Raw genomic sequence first — 12,683 nt, forward strand, 5'->3', positions numbered from 1 at the left:
TCAGGCTCGCAGCGCATATGCGCGAACACTCTCCCTTGCTTTGGGATTTGTGCGCTTTCGTGAACACACTACAGACACCAGGTAGCTCTGCACGTGCGCCACACCCTCCGCACTGATGGGTGCAGGACACATAGCTCCATACCATCCCTCTCCCAAGGGGACAGAGCATATGTGTGAATAATCTGTCACGGTGACGGGGCAAAGCGCATAGTTCAACATCCTCCTGTGCCAAAGTGGAATCAGGAGAATGACTGAACATACTCCCTTACCAAAGGGGGAAGCGCTAATGCTTGAAAACCTCCCATGCCCAGGGGGCAGGTGGCTTGACCTAACCCTTACCCTACCCCTGACAGTAATGTAACCGTAAACCTTACCTTCAAAGATTCGTGTTGGGTATTGAAGAGGGCACCTTTTGGGATGAGCACTGGGTGTTGTATGGAAACCAATTTGACAATAAATTTCATATATAAAAAATAAAAAAAAAAGATTCGTGTTTCTTCAGCTGTGAAAGTAAAAAGAACGTTTCATGAAAAATCACATTTCATAGTGACATCACTTTTCCCTCCCCGAGCGGTGGCGCTCTGCATGGGAGAGCCACTCACGCACCAATGGGGGGCAAGTCAGAAGCCTAAAACTGCCTGGGCCAAATGGTGTGGGCCGCGTTTCCAAACATCCTCTTTCACCCAGAGGTTGTTCCGGGCATGTGTGAACTCCCTTCTGCGCCGAAGGGTGTGGGGTGCATGCACAAACAACCTTCCCGGCTGAGGTTGAGGGGAGGTTGTACGCATGCACAAACGCTCTACCTTGCCAAGCGGGGAAGTGCGCATGCGTGAACACCCTTCCGCCACGAGGGGGAGCTGTGTACATACGCGAATGCACTTCCGCCACAAAAGGGCGCTGTGCGCATGCGCGAACGGCCTCTCTGCCTGAAGGGGGTGTGCACATGCGCACACATCCTCCCTGTCTGAGGCTGGGTGTGCACATTCACAGATGGACTACCTCGCCCAGCGTGGTTTGTCTGCACGAAGCCCTTCCGACAAGAGGGGGTGCTATACACATGAACAAAAGCCTTCAGGCACGAGGGGACGCTGTGCGCTTGCGAGAACACCCATCCGACACAAGGATGCCCTGTGTGTAGGCACGAACGCCCTTCCACCACGAAGGGACTCTGTGAGCATGCGCGAACGGCCTCCCTTCTGTGAGGGGGGTGTGCGCATGTGCAGCCGGCCTACCTCGCCCAGCATCTTTTTGCGCATGCGCGAACCTTCCACCACGAGGGAGCACTGTGCACATGGGCGAACACTATTTGGCCACGAGGGGGCGCTGTGCGCATGCGCGAACACTATTTTGCCATCAGGGGGCGCTATGCACATGCGCGAAAGCCTTCCGCCACGAGAGGGCGCTGTGCGCCTGCGGGAACACAGGTCTGACACGAGGGGGCGCTGTGCGCATGTGCGAACTCTATTTCACCCTCAGGGGGCGCTATGCACATGCGAGAAAGCCTTCCGCCCCGAGTGGGGGGCGTTGGGCATGTGCGAACACCCTCCTTGGCTGAGGTGGGGCTGTACACATGCACAGATGCCCTACTTCGCCTAGAGGGGTTGTGTACATGTATGAACACACTTCTGCCACCATGAGGTGCTTTCACATGCGTGAGCACCATTCTGCCACGAGGGGGCGCTTTGCGCATGTGCAAATGCCCTCCCTGTCTGAGGTGGGGTTGCACACATGTGGAGACGCCCTACCTCTCCAAGTGGGGGGTTGTGCGCATGCTTGAACACACTCCTGCCAGGAGGGGGCTGTCCAGATGGGTGAACACCTACTGCGCATAGGCAGGCATGGAATATGTGCGAACCGGCTGTCTCGCTGAAGGGATTTTTCGCATTCATGAAAACCGTTCTGCCATGAGGAGGTGGTGTGCACTTGTGCGAACATCCTCCCTGGCTAAGGGCTGGTTGTGCGCATGTGTGAACACTATCCCGCTAGGGGATGTCAGGCACATGCGCAGTCACCCTCCCTGGCTGAGTGGGGGTGTGTGCATGCGCAGGAGCCTTACCTCCCGGAGCGGGGATTGTGCGCATGCGTGAATCCCTCACACCACGAGGGGGGCTGTCCGGATTCACGAACACCTCCTGCGCCTAGGCGGATGGGGCATATGCGCTAACGCACTCCTCGCTGAAGTGAATTTTGCGCATTTGTGAGCACCGTTCCACCATGAGGGGGCCTATGCGCATGCATGAACACCCACCACCAGGGGCGCTGTGCACATTCATGAAAACCCTCCGGCGCCAAGGGGAGTGGGGCGCATGCCCACATGCGCCTCAGGCTGAGTGGGGGTTGTGCGCATGAGCAGATACCCTACTTCCCCGAGCAGGGTTGTGGGCGTGTGTGAAGGCACTTGCACCACCATGGGGCGCTGTTCGCATGCGTGAAGTCCATTCCGCCACGAGGGGCCACTATGCACATGCGTGAACGCCCTCATGGCTGAGGGTGGGGTGGGTGCACACATGCGCAGATGCCATACCTCTCCAAGCAGCATGTGTGAATGGCTGACCGCCAAGAGGGGGTGCTGTCCGGGTGCGTGAACACCTCCCGCGCCTATGGGGGTAGGGCGTATGCACGAAAGCACGCCCTCGCTGACGGGGATTTGTGCATTTGCGTATACACTTCCACCAGGAGGTGACACTGTGCGCATGTGTGAACACCCTTCCTCCACAAGGGGGCGCTGTGCACATACACAAAATTCCTCCCTGGCTGGGGTGGGGGGGTGGTAGTGCGCATGCGCACATTCCCTACCTCGCCCAACGGAATTGTGCGCATGTTTGAACACCCTTCCACTACGAGGGGGAGTTGTGCACATGCACGAACTTCCTCCCTGGCTGACTGGGGTGGGGGTTGTGTGCATGAGCCCACGCCCTACCTGACGAGCGGGGTTTGTGCACATGCATGAAAACCCTCTAGCCAGGAAGGGGGGCTGTCTGGATGGGTGAATGCCTCCCGCACCTAGGCATATGAAGCGCATGCCCAAACCCGCTCCTTCGCTGAGGGGGATTGTGTGCATGTGTGAACACCCTCCCGCCACGAGGGAGGCTGTCCGAATGCGTGAACACCTTCCGCGCCTAGGCAGATGGGGTGTATGCACGAAGCACTCCCTCGGTGAAGTGGATTTTGCGCATTCATGAGCACCCTTCCACCACGAGGGGGCCTGTGTGCACATGTGAAAACACTTCCATCACAAGGGGGCGCTGTGCGCATGCGTGAACACTTCTGCCAGGAGGGGGCGCTGTGTTCGTGTAAAAACACCCTCCTTGGCTGGGGGAGGGAGGGGGGTTGTGCGCATGCTTGAACATCCTCCCACCAGCAGGTGGAGCTGTCTGTATGCGTGACCGCCTCCCTCACCTAGGAGGGTGTGGTGGATGCATGAACAGTCTCCCCTGCTGAGTGGGGTTGTTTGCACTCGTGAACACCCTCCTGCCACGAAGGGTGCCTGTGCACATGCGTGAACACCCACTGGCACCGAGGGGTGTGGGTCATATACATCTATACCTTCCCTCCTGGAGGGGGGGTGGGCAGAGCACATGCATGAATACTTTCCTGCGGTGAGGGTCGAGGCATATAGCTCAACACCCTCATGTGCCAAAGTGGTGCCGGGTGCATGGGTGAACACTCCTGTACCAAAGGGGGGCGGGCTAATGCTTGAAAACCTCCCATGCCCAGAGGGAGGTGGCTTGACCTAACTCTTACCTGAAGAGATGCGTGTTTCTTCAGCTGTGAAAGTGAAAAGAATGTTTCATGAAACATCACATTTAATAGTGACATCACTACTCCCTCCCTGAGGGGTGGCGTTGTGCATGGGTGACCCTCTCACGCTTGAAGGGCTGGGAGTTGGGGGGGAGAGAGGTGGAAGCCTGAACCACGTCCTGAGCCAAGTGGGGTGGGACGCATGCTAGAACACCCTCCCTTGCCAAGGAGGTGTGGTGCCCATTCATGAACCCCCGCTCAGCCAAGGGGGACAGGCACCATGTGTTAATATTCTCCCCTGCTTAGGGGGCGAAGCGTGCATGAACACCCTCCAGCGCCGAGGGGGTAAGGCACATAGGTCAACACCCACCCGTGCCAGAGAGAGGCCGGGGCGCATGCCTGAATCATCTCCCTTGCCCAAGGGTACAAGTCAGATGCGTGAACGCCCTCCCTCATCAAGGGTGTGTTGTGTGCATGCGTGAACCGCCTTCCGCACTAAGTGAGGCTGGGCACATGCACGAACGCCCTCCCTTACTGAGGAGGGCAGGGCACAAGGCAAAACGACCTCCCTCGCCAAAGGTGGGGAGTGGAATATGGATCAACGCCCTCCCCTGCGGAGCGGTGCGGGGGGGGGGGGGGGGTAATGCGTGAAACCCTACCACACTGATGGGGGGGGGGGAGCAAGCATGGCCTAACCCTCACCCTAACCCCTAAAGGTAATGCTAACCCTACCCCTTACCTTAAGTGATGCGTGATTCTTCAGCTGTGAAAGTGAAAAGAGCGATTGATGAAATGTCACATTTAATAGTGGCAACACTACTCCCTCACCGAGAGGTGGCTCTGTTCAGGGATGACATGCTCCCTCGCTGAGGGGGTGGGGTGCATGAGTGAACCACCTCCCATGCCCAGGGGGACACGGCGCATGCGCCAACTCGCTCCCTTGCCGTGGGTGGTTTGTGCAAATACTTGAATGCCTTTCCCAGCCGAAGGGGTTGGGGCACATGTGTGAATGCCCTCCCGCACCGAAGGAGACAGGGTGCATGTGTGACTATTCTCCTGCTCGCTGAGGGAGGGTGATATTGCATGAATACCTTCCAGCGACGAGGGGGTGTGCAAGCATGATCTAAACCTGACCCTAACCGCTAACGGTAATGCTAACCCTAACCCTTACCTTAAGAGATGCCTGCTTCTTCAACTGTGAAAGTGAAAAGAACCATTCATGAAATGCAACATTTAATAGTGGCATCACTGTTCCCTTGCCGAAGGGTGGCACTCTGCACGGGTGACCTCCTTCCACCCCAAGGGAGGGCTGTATGTGTAAACACCCTCCTGCGCTGACGTGGGGCACATGCGTGAACTATCTTTCTTGCCGAGGTGGGGTGTGCACTAGTGAACACACTTTCGCCTGGGGCGGGGTGCATGCGTGAATGCCCTCCCTCGCCTAGGGGTGGTGGTGCACATGCTTGAATATTCTCCCGCTTTGAAGGGGCAGGTAACATGGCTGAACACCCTCTCCTAGGGAAGTGGGAGTAGGGCCCATGGGTCACCCCTCCCACACAGAGGGGGGCGGGGCGCAAGCGTGAACCACATTCTGCGCCAAGGGGGGGGGGGGCATGAGCATGCATGAACACCCTCCTGCGCCCAGGGTTTGGGGTGCATACATGAACACCCTCCCCCGGCAGGATGCATGCCTCAATATTTTCCCACGCTGAGGAGGCAGGGCGCATAGGTCATCACCGCCTGAGCTGAAGCGGGGACAGGGGAATGGGTGAACACCCTCCCATGCCGAGGGGGGAGGGGTAATGCGTGAAACCCTCCGTTCGGAGGGGGGAGCAAGCATGACCTAATCCTTACCCTAACCCCTAACGGTAATGTTAACCCTACCCTTACCTTAAGAGATGCGTGTTTCTTCAGCTGTGAAAGTGAAAAGAACCATTCATGAAACATCACATTTAATAGTGGCATCACTACTCCCTCCCCAAGGGGTAGCACTGTGCACGGGAGACACCCTTCCACATAGAAGGGGGCAGGGCGCATGTGTGAACCATCTTCCTCGCTGAGGGGTGGGGGTGGGCATTCCTGAACACCCTTCTGCCCTAAGGGGGGCTGCAAGCATGACTTAACACTTACCCTAACCCCTAACAGTAATGTTAACCCTAACCCTTACCTTAAGACATGGCTGCTTCAGCTGTGAAAGTGAAAACAGTCATCCAGGAAATATTAGGTTTAACAGTGGCATCACTACTCCCTCGCTGAGGGGTGGTGCTGTGCACAGGTGAACCCCTCTGGCACGCGGGGGGGGGGGGGGCGGGGGCGGGGCACGTGCATGAACCACCTCCCACGCGGAGGGGGAATTGCGCGCCTGCGTGAACAACCTCCGGCACCAAGGGATGTGGGGCACATGGGCAAACGCCCTCCCTCCACGAGGGGTGTGGTGCCCATACCTGAACACACTTCTGCCCCAAGGGGGGGCTGTGTGCTGCGTGAACACCCTTCTGTGCCAGAGGGGTGCAGCTCATACGTTAACACCCTCCCCCACTGAAGGGGGCTGGGGCGCATGGGTGAACCCCCTCCCACTCCAAGGGAGGGTTCAGGCATGACCTAACCCTTACCCTAACCACAAACGGCAATCCTAACCATAACCCTTACCTTACGAGATGCTTGCTTCTTCAGCTGTGAAAGTGAAAAGAGCCATTCATGAAATGACACATGAAATAATGGCATCACTACTCCCTTGCAGAGGGGGGGGGGGGCAGCGCATGGGTGACCCCCTCCCATGCCGAGGGGTGGCAAGGCGCCTGAGTGCCTCCCTCCTGCACTGAAGGGGGGTGTGCAAGTGTGACCTAACTCTTACCCTAACCCTTAACTCTAATCCTAATCCTAACCCTAACCATAACATATGACTGCTTCTTCAGCTCTGAAAGTGAAAAAAGCTATTCAGGAAACACAGCAAATCAAGGAAAGATGAAAAGAAGTAAAAGGAACTCAGGGAACACAAACCTCGCCTGTTTACCAATCACATCACCTCTAACATTTCTAGTATTGGAGGCCCTGCCTGCCCAGGGACATTAGTGTAAAGGCAGTGGTATCCTGACCATGCAAAGGTAGCATAATCACTTGTTCCCTAAATAGTGACTCATATGAATGGCCACATGAGGGTTTTACTGTCTCTTCCAATGGGTGAAGTGGACCTTCCTGTGAAGAGGCAGGAATAGGACAAAACCCTATGGAGCTTTAATTCACTGGTCCAAAGAGACTACATCAATACAACCAACAGGGACAACAGACCTCCCCATGGGCCAACAATTTAGGTTGGGGCGACCTCAGAGAATAAAATCCCCTCTGAGGGATTTAGATTTACACTTACCAGTCAACAATACACCCTCACTTATTGATCCAAAATACTTGATCAACACCATAGGTACTATATACATGTACCCTGCCAGAGTTTCCTTTTGGGGGTGGGTGGTGGTGGTCTCCACATTCTTTGCAGGGTTATGAAACGGTGGCGGTGGTTGTGGTGGTGGTTTTTTCTCCTCTTCTATAAACGGTTCCAAGGCGACCATTTTGTGGGAGCCAAACGGTAGCAGGGCTGCTCCTGGATCCCTCACTGCTTCAGGTTCCCTGTCAGGGGTCCTAGAAGCGGCCTAGCGGAAAAATAAGAGAAGATGTGAATGAAGAGCCTCCTGAAATGCCATGAGAAGACGATGGGACAGTGCTGCTGTCCACAGTTACAGTCCAGTTTCCGGGAGCATGTGGGACGCGCTAGAGGAATGCAGTGTCACAGCGGATGAGAGGTGTCCGGCAGGTGGAAGAAACGCTACACGTGGCCGATGCTGGCTGGGGAAATGTGGTATATGTAGTCACCTATGCCAACGACAACAAAAGAACGTTGGACGAGACAGATGCCTGCTTCTTCAGGAATGAAAGTGAAAAAAGCCATCCAGGAAACCTCTGCTTTAAAATGTTTTCAGGTACATTTTTTGAGAGAGAGAGAGAGAGAGAGAGAGAGAGAGAGAGAGAGAGAGAGAGAAAGAACGCAAGTGAGGCAGGGGGCACACACACACACACACACACACACACACACCCACAGTATCTGAAACAGGCTCCAGGTTCAGAGCCATCAGCACAGAGGCCGACCGATCCGGGGCTCAAAACCACAAACGGAGAGACCATGACCTGAGCCAAGGTGGTACGCTTAACCCACTGAGCCAGCCAGGCACCACAGAAAATCCCTGACTTAAAAGGAACATCACTGCTACATCGCTGATATGGGGAGCAGAAGGGGCGCATGCGCGAGCCCCTCCCAGGCGATGGGGGCGTGGCGCGTGCGCAAACCCTCTCCCACGCAGAGCAGCGTGGCAAGCGTGACCCCCCCGCCCCTCGCTGAAGTGGTGGTGCAAGGGTGACCTAACCCTTATCCTAAACATCCTGCTCATTCTTCAAAACCCATCTTTGTGGTCATCTCCTCCGTGAAGTCTTCCCGGATATTGCTCTCTTTCTCCCACTTACACCCACAGTGCACTGTTTAAACCTTCTCTTTCAGATGATCTTCTCTTTGAAAGACTTAACTGTATGTCTCCCTTTCTGTATCTGAATGTAATGTCCGGGTAGCAGGGATTAGGCCCCATTCATCTTTCAGGTCTCACATAGTTTCTAGCTCAACACACGTTTGCTGCAGGAAATTGAACCATGGAACATGTTACTATGAATTTTGATGGGATTTAGTTAAAAGAAAGGAATCTCGGGAAAAAATGATTTGTGTTTTGAGAAAACAAAGAATATTTGTATTAGGGCTCTTTTGGATGAAAGAACCCCAAATCTGTTCAAATTAGCTTAGGTGGAAGTGGGTTTTTAAAGAAAGATAAAAATCCCACAAAATTCCAAGAAAATCTAGAAATCTAGGTGTCTCAAAGGAAAAAGAACTGGGTGGTACCAGGGAATCTTCAGCTGTCAGACTTTATGGACCATTCCTCTAGTGATTAGTTTTTCTTTCAACTAGTATGTGTATATATACACACACATGCACATATATATGTGTGTATAAATATACACATATGAATACACACACACACACACACACATATATATATATATATATATATATACATATATAATTTGAGAGAGAGAGTGCAGAAGAGAGGAGCAGAGGGAAAGAGGACACAAGCCCAAGTAGGCTCCATGCTCAACGCGAGGCTCCATCCCATGACCCTGGGATCATGGCCTGAGCCGAAATCAAGAGTCAGACGCTCAACTGACTGAGCCATCCCGGCACCCCTCAATGAATATTTATTGAGCACCTAGTATGTGCCAGAGTGGTGGTAAGCACTGGGCATACAGCACGAGGAAGACTGTACATTTCCTGCTCTCATGCAACTTCCTCTAGTTCCTAAGCATTAAGGTAATGGGATTACCCGCCCCCCGCCCCCCCCCCCCCCCCCCCCCCCCCGGTTTCTTAGCTCAAGTTCTTGAGGACAAATCTAATTGGCTTTAGGCAGCATTGTAATTGACTGGATCCTCCTGGGTCAGGCATCTTCCTCCATCTCTGGCTAGGCTACAGAGGACTTTTCTCTGCAGAGGGTGTGGGGTTGATTAGGTGCCCAAATGTGCCTCTTGTAAAAAATCATCTTATTCTACATGATTTGCAAATATGTTATTTATGATTCATTTTACATCCTTTAACTTGCCGGATTCCAAAGATAACTCTAATAAAGAAAAAGCCATTTCATATTACGATGGTAACATCCTGTGCTGCTGTGGAAAGCTAGGACAACCACTGCTTTCATTTGAAAGTTATGCCAGAGCAATTAGCAGGCGGTTTTTGGAGCAGGGGCCTTAGAGAGCATTGAATTCTGCTGACCTGTTTTCCAGGTGAATGGAACGAAGCCCAAGGAAGGGAAATGGTCTAGTCAAGGTCAAGGATCCATCACGGAAGTGCTTTTAAAAACATTTTAATCAATTACTTTGCTGGAATAGTTGAAGCATATATAGATGGTTTAAAAAACAGCACACAGAAGCATGCAGGGAAGAACGACATGCCTCCCCACCCTTCCTGTTTGTGAGGGTCACGACTTCTAGTACATCTTCCCAGAAATAGTCTGTGCATTCTAAAAGTAAGTATGCTTGGGGCGCCTGAGTGGCTCAGTGGGTTGAGCATCTAAGTTCGGCTTAGGGCAGGATCTGGAGGTTGATGAGTTTGAGCTCCGTGCGGGGCTCTGTGCTGACAGCTCAGAGCCTGGAGCCTGCTTCAAATTCTGTGTCTCCCTCTCTCTGTCCCTCCCCCTCTCATTCTCTGTCTCAAAACTTAATAAACATTAAAAAAATTAAAAGTAAGTGTGCTTGTATCTCTGCCTTGCTTTTTAAAAAAATTATATCTTAATTGAAGATCATTTGATATATATATACACACATAGTATGTATTTATATATAATACATGTATATTATGTATATTATAAGTTTACTTCTAAGTTTCATATTTGTGTTATTTATATAAATACATTCATATAATAAATATACTTTATAATATATAATATATTATATATTATATATTATATATATATTTTATATATTTTAATAAATAATTGATAGTATATTTATTACATGTTTTTAGAAAATACATTTAGATGTATAATAATATGAATTATGATTTATTATAATTATAACATATATAGAATATAAACATATTTATTAAATATGTAAGTAAGGCAGTAATGCTTAAACTGAGTTCTCGATTTTTTTTTATTGATTTATTTTGAGAGAGAGGTGGGGGAAGGGCAGAGCGAGAGGAAAAGAGAATCCCAAGCAGTCTTTGAGCTGTCAGCTCAGACCCCTATGCAGGGCTTGATCCCACGAATGGCAAGATCACGACCTGAGCTGATATCAAGACTCAGATGCTCAACTGACAGCCACCTAGGCACCCCTAGAATTTTTTTTCACTGCTCATTCTTTTTAACTGCTGTATAGTACTCCAACATGGAGGTACTGTGGATTGTTTGGCCAATACCTCACTGATGGAGAGATTTCTCTGGGAGACTATCAGTTCTCTCACTGACGGAGGTTGTTTTCAGTCCTTTACTATTACAAACAATGCTATAATGAACACTTTTCTACGTCTCTGAGTATGTATGCAATGACACCTTTCTCTCTCCCCCCCTCCTCCTCCCCTCTTCTTGCCTCTTCTCCCCACCCCTGCCTTCCCCTGACCTCTCCTCCTCCTCCTCTCCATCAGGCCAACTCATGGCATCGGGGAGGAGAGACACAAAATGTGACACTTGGTGGTGATGTGATGAAGGCCTGAAGAAAGAAACTAGACACACAGTATCCAGGTCAGAATTATAACAGGAATCAACTTGCGTTAATTTGGGCAAAAATAGGAGGAAGGTAGGAGGACTTTATCGGAAGATTCAGTAGTAGCACAGAGAACCCCCAAATCTCGGGATCCAGAAAGCCATCAATAAGGTAGTTAAGTTTCTTTTTGTCTTGCTTCTGCTTCTCTCTGGAATCATATCCATTTTCCCCTTCTGTTTCCCAGCACTGTTTGATCCTGTCTGTGCATGGAGGCCAATGGGATTCCCCACAGGACTTGGTATAGACATTCTCAGCTCCGACTGGTTGGCTTTTTCTCGGTCCCATATGGGTGATGAGGACCAGATTGGCTGGACAGTGATCTGCATAAGATGCAAATCTGAATGGATGTGTCTCTCTTTGTTTTACATTGTTAGACAAGGTACCATCATTATAGGAAGCAGTCTTGAGCCCTTGCTAAGGCAAGGCATTGAAACACTTTCAGCTGACCCCCTAGTTGACCTTTATTGCCAGTCTTTATTGCTTTTCTCCTCAAAAGCTCCAAGTTCTGGCCATGCCAAGCATCAAATCATTTTCTGTATACACCAAGAGTACATGACTTGCCAGGACAGTGCAGGTTGGATTTCAGCCCCAGCTCACCCATTGGTTGGGGATATCTCTGTGGAGTGCACATCAGCATAGCTGTACAAGCAGAAGCAGGAAATCAGAGTCAGAAGCAACTAGGAGAAATAGAAATCCCTCGATCGTGGTGTGGGTGGTGATGAAGGTTAATGCTGGATTTCCCCGTATATGGGGATGGTGCTCTATTTTACTCAAATTACAAAGGACATGATGGTCATGGCAACTACAGGATTTGGAAGAAGGCATCCAATGGATAGCACCTGGTCTTCACAGGCACCTTCCCTGTTCCTTTAGACTTCCCTAGTATGTCTCTATTCCGGATAGGTTGCTAAGCAGGTTATGTCCTCTGCAGGTACCATTAACCATCAGAGTTGGTGCAGCTGGTGTTGGTGATGGAGTGGATGTCTCTTATCAGAGGTGGGGCATCACCAAGTCCTGTTGATTCCACTACATGTTGCCAGGACCCTGAATTATGGCCTTTCTACTTTTCTCCTGGGATAAAGCAAATGACTGTCTTCTGCTGCCAGCACTGGTTCCCCTGATCTTCTCTCTGCAGAGCCGATGGGGTCGGTGGGGTCATCGTGCAAAAATGCAGATCTTGGTCAGGTCACTCCTGCTTCAATGACTTTCTGGTGCCCTCAGGCTTGAATTCACTGCCCCCCTCCCCTCTCTTTCCTCCCTGCCAAATCCTGTTGGGTCTGGACCTTGCTACCCTTCAGCCTTAACTTCCACTTCTAGCCCTGCCTTCCAGTCTTTTTGCTTAGCTCACTAGTGAGTGATCCTTATCTGGAACTCAGTGTAGGCATTACTTGTATTACTTGTATTAGTTTCCTCTTGTTGTCACAAATTACCACAAATTCAGTGTTTTAAAGTAAGAAAACTTTATTCTCTTATATTTGTGGAGGCCAGAAGTTCAAACTGAACCTTAACAGGCTAAAATCAAGGTGTTGGCAGGCTGATTCCTTCTGGAGGTTCCAAGAGATAATCTCTTCCTTGCCTTTCCCAGCTTTTTAGTT

Source organism: Felis catus, chromosome D1 (genome assembly GCF_018350175.1).
Source record: "Felis catus isolate Fca126 chromosome D1, F.catus_Fca126_mat1.0, whole genome shotgun sequence".
Lineage (NCBI taxonomy): Eukaryota > Metazoa > Chordata > Mammalia > Carnivora > Felidae > Felis > Felis catus.